Raw genomic sequence first — 5,047 nt, forward strand, 5'->3', positions numbered from 1 at the left:
ACCAAACTAGCATACACAACTCTCGAGCCACGCTACTACCCACAATGCCCTTCATCCCATACCTCAGATCTCGTTTGCCACACAGCCATATAGCAGCGTTTTCACCAAGCTCTCCAGCTAAGTAGTTTTGACTTATTTAAACTTTTATTTCTCCCATAATTTGAATATTAGTGTCTTTCTTATAGTCTAGCTCTACCCAAAGGTATTCTTTTTCTTACCATCGTTGGTATTTTCTTGTCTTTCCTTTACTTTTTACCACACTCGTGGTAACTCTTCATACCATTGCTGGCAGTCTGACCTTTTTCTCCCTCTCTTCTCTGTCTGCATGAGTGTTGGTATGTCTGAGAAAAAGGGTACTTCAGGTTTTAAACACTGCACATCGTGCAGTGGTAAATTACCAAACAGTGACTTGCATTTTAAATGCGTTTATTGTTTGGGCATTTCACACCTTTCTGTGACTCCCCCATGTGATATTTGTGCGAGTTTTAGTCGACGAAAGTTGAATGAACGGCTCAACAAGTTCATTTTGAAAGGATTGCTTTCTTCTCCTTCCTCGAAGGCTATTTCTGCAGAGGTCTCAACCCCTCCAGGCAAGGATGAGAAGTGTCCCCTCTCCTACCCTTCTTCACCGGCTGGTGACAGGGGCAAAAATCATTGATCCAAAGCCTGTAGATCTTCCTCCCAGCATCGGCTCGCTGCCTCTGTGCCACCGATTTCGGTGCCCAGAGCAGTTTCTGGGAAGTCTGAATTGTGTGTGCCGGGCTTGGCACCGGCAACTACTGAACTGCTGATTACTTGGGTTCCGACCAGTGTGGTTCTGGACACTTCGGCACTGGTTCCAATGACCTCTGATCCGATTTTGACTACTACCCCGATTTGTGATTTCTGCTCAGAGTTCCCTCTCGGTGCCGACTTTACCGTTTACACAATTCAAATCCGAATTCTCGGCTCCTTTAAGTTCCTTACCATGGGCCAGGTATTCGTCTTCTGTGGATCCATTTGCCGGGCAACCCTACAGTCCCTTTCTGGACCGGCCTGAATCCCCTTCCGGGATATCAAGTACGTCTGCCAGGAGCGGTTCCGAAATGGACATTGTTCGTTTCATTGATCAGGTATTGACTGCAAGAGGAATCTCCAGACCCTGTTCTGTTCCGGGTGTTGGGATTTTTCCTCCTTCGACTCCTTTGTATTCTTCTGATGGGGATCTTTCGGTTCCAAGGCCCCCTTGCCCATTGCTTTCAACGAGACCCCTTCCTTCAGCACAGACTACTGTGATGCCTGAAGCATCTAAGCCCTGTTGGATGTTGGTTCCGACGACAGCCTACCTTACTGAACCGGTTGCTTCGGGGTTGGAATATTCTGCTCCGGCACTTGACTGCCTTTTCTGTTCCTGTCTCTGATCTGAGAGTTATATCTGCACTGAAACCTTCTCAAACTTTAGTCTTGGAGGTGGGCCATTGGGAGTGGGTTGTGACCCCGGTTCCGATTCAGTCCTCTTTGGTTCCGGGCTCCCATCTCTTCAGGTGGGCCTGCCTTCCGGATTATGGAAAAGGCGCTGGCGGCTAGCAGTCCTCCTCCTTCAGCTCCGTCTTTGGTTCTCCCTTACTCTGCCATCGCCAGCCCTTAGCAGGGGACCACTAATCCAAAGCACCCCCCCCCCTTTCCGAGGCCTCTTTGGACATTCCCACCAAAGAGTCCCCTTGGAAGAGGGTGTGCAAAAGAAAACACGTGGACTGAAGCATCCCTTATTGAGGATATGGATTACAATGATGGGGAAGGTTCCCTTAGATCACCCCCTGACTGTGTGTACCAGAGCGTACTGACGTCGGGGTACTGGCTTGTACAGCCGACGCCGGACCCAGACTTTGGGATTCTGGCCGACCTTGGGCTGCCTGCCGGCAGGAGCACCCTACAGTTATGACTGCAACAGTGAAGACACTCTTAACATCTACATTTATGGTAGGTGTACACAACTGTACTTTATACAGACCAAGTTCCACATGGTCACTATTCAATCCATCCTTACATGCCTTCGGGAGGGTGTGTGGATGTGCTCTAGATCTCCGGGATGCATATTACCACATCAGAATGGACAAACGCTCCAGGAGACTTTTGCGCTTCCGGCTAGGAGCGAGTCATTTTCAGTTCAGAGCCATGCCTTTCGGTCTCTCGACGGCCCCCATAGTATTCATGACATGTCTAGAAATGGTGACAGCTCACTGCTTCATGGATTCCAGGTGTTTCCTTATCTGGACGATTGGCTCCTCGCCGCGCCCAACGAGTGTCTACTGACCAGGGTCCTTCACCACACTCTGTCTCTGGTGGAGTCTCTGGATATTGCTATCAATTTGGAAAAAATCAAACCTTCAGCCCTCTCAACAACTGGAATTCATAGGGGCTATGTTCAACACTCCGCTCATCCTAATATCTCTTCCTCATCACAGGCTCTTAAGACTGAGAACACAAAAGCAAGTGATACTTGACCGCAGGAAAGTGTCTGCAAGGGAAGTTCTGCAGGCTCTGGATTCCATGGCGGCAGCCATTCCCATTGTTCCATTGGCCAGGTTTCATATGTGCCTGTTACAGTGGCTTCTTCAAACTCTATGGATACACAATCATCATCCCTTGAAAGCACTAATCCTCATCACTGATCTCTGCAAACAGGATCTCTTCTGGTGGATAAGAGTGGACGAAAGTCTTTGGTGTCGTCCCTTTCAACCTCTTCAGCCCAGTGCCACGGTGACTACGGACACTTCCCTGATAGGGTGGAGGGGCCATTTTCAGGGAAAATCTGTTCAAGGCACGTAGTCTCCTCTAGAAGTCAACTTGCACATCAACGTTCTAGAGCTCAGAGCCGTTACTGGTGTTGCAAACTCTCCACCTCTTCTTCCTCTCGGACCGATTGCTATCCAGTCCAACAATATGTCTGTGGTCTGGTACATCAGCAAGCGGGGAGGGAGCATATCTTACCCCCTTTGCCGCAAACTCATGAGAATTTGGCAGTGGGCGATAGCTAACAACCGTTTCCTGATTGCTACACACATCCCGGGGAGTTCCAGTGCGATTGCGGACAGGCTGAGCAGATGCATCCTGCTTCCTCACGAGTGGTTTCTCAACCCGAGAGTGGAGGATTACATTTTCAGCCGCTGGGGCCGGCCTTGCTGCGATCTGTTTGCGTCCCACTCCAATACGAAGTGCAGTACACTCCAATACGAAGTGCAGCAGCTACTTTGCCCTCTTTCCTCCGCATGGGGGAGTCCCTGAGATGCTCTGACTCTCAATTGGCCCACAGGTCTCCTGTACGCTTATCCTCCCATCCCCTTAATACCATTGGTCTTAAGGAAAGCTACTCGGTTGAAAAGCAGAATGATTCTCATTGCTCCATTCTGGCCTCGTCAGGTTTGACTCCCCTTCCTTCATTGCTCCATTCTGGCCTCGTCAGGTTTGACTCCCCTTCCTTCAGCCACACCTGCTCCGACCTCCTTGGATTTTAGACCTCCATCAGGATCTCATTTCTCACCCCCAAGGGTTGTAGTCTCCAAATCTGGCCACACTCAAAGCTGACAGCTTGAATGCTCCACTTCTGTTAGTAGCCAGGCTTGAATCGCTTTCTTCTCTGGTACGGAATATTATTTTGACTTCCCACAAACCTTCTACCAGCAAACTTTATGAAGACAAGTGGAAACGTTTTTCCTTGTGGGCACAAGAGCTGTCTCTGGATCCTGTTTCTGTTCCAGCAGCTACGGTTCTTCAATACCTGACCGAGCTTTTCCTTAATGGGGCTTCTGCATCCACGATTCGGGTGCATCTAGCTGCCGTCTCCAATTTCCGTGATGGTTCAGATGGAATTCCTATTTCTTCTCGTCTGTTAAGACTTTCTTGAAAGGGATTTTTCATTCCAGACCTCCCATTAGGGAACCTGTGGAATCATGGAATCTGTCTAGGGTGCTTCAAACTTTGACTCTACCTCCCTTCGAGCCGGCTGTAACCTGTGATGTGAAGTTTCTGTCCTGGAAGACCTTGTTTCTGGTGACTTACTTCAGCCAGACGGAAGTATTATGCATAGAGTCCTTATTTGATTTTCCTTAAGGACAGAGTATCGCTTCGCACCAATCCCACTTTCTTACCCAAGGTGGTTTTGGAATTCTCTATTAGTCAGCCCATTCAATTGCCCGTGTTTTTCCCTAATTATACCAACAAAGGGGAATACTGTCTCCATTCCTTGGATGTCCACAGACAGTTGCATTTTTATTTGGACAGGACGGAGTCTTTTTGAAAGTCTGATCAGCTTTTTGTTGCCTTTGCGGCCTCTAGAAAGGGATCAGCAGTGTCTAAGGTCACCTTGTCTAAATGGCTTAGGGATTGCATGTCCTTTGTTTACTCTCTGGAGGAAGAATCTGCTCCTGGCCGCATTAAACCTCATTTCACTAGAGCTGTGGCCACTTCTGTCGGCTTTCATGTTAGGGCTTCCATGGATGATATTTGTGCAGCTGCCACCTGGGCTAAACCCCATACCTTTATCAAGCATTACAAATTGGATCTGATCTCCAGGGGAAGAGCTGACTTTGGCTCTATGGTTCTTCGGTATGTTCTTCCATGAGGGCCACCCAGATTCTGTAGTAGCTAGGGACGCTGTCCTATCAGTGAGGAATGGAAGAAGATTAACTTCAGATAAAGAACTTATGTCTTAACATAACGTTCCATCTGAGTTGTTTGATATTCTTCCATTCATCACACCCTCCTACCTTCCCCCGCCAAAGGCTCCTGGCAGATCTTCGGGTCATTTTGCTGTGTTAGGCTGTTTGCACAGAGATGGCCTCTGCCTTTGTTTCTGTTTCTTATATATGTTGCTACTATATGTTATGCAAACTCGATCTGAGGTATGGTATGAAGGGCATTGTGGGTAGTAGTGTGGCTCGAGAGTTTGGTGTACGCTAGCTTGGTACTGGGCCGACTCGGTTCAGAGGGTTAGGAACCATACCCATCAATGATGAATGGAAGATCAACAACTCAGATGGAACGTTATGGTAAGACATAACTGCTTTTT

At 48.3% G+C, this 5,047-nt stretch overlaps 1 protein-coding gene across 1 annotated transcript in view; it reads left to right on the forward strand.

The window, feature by feature from the left end:
• The window catches only part of LOC122796673 (serine/threonine-protein kinase WNK2-like), a 745,557-nt gene that overhangs the window by 259 nt on the left and 740,251 nt on the right, over positions 1 to 5,047 (forward strand). The window lies entirely within an intron of this gene.

Source organism: Protopterus annectens, chromosome 3.part0 (genome assembly GCF_019279795.1).
Source record: "Protopterus annectens isolate FY-2018-M chromosome 3.part0, PAN1.0, whole genome shotgun sequence".
Taxonomy (NCBI): domain Eukaryota; kingdom Metazoa; phylum Chordata; order Ceratodontiformes; family Protopteridae; genus Protopterus; species Protopterus annectens.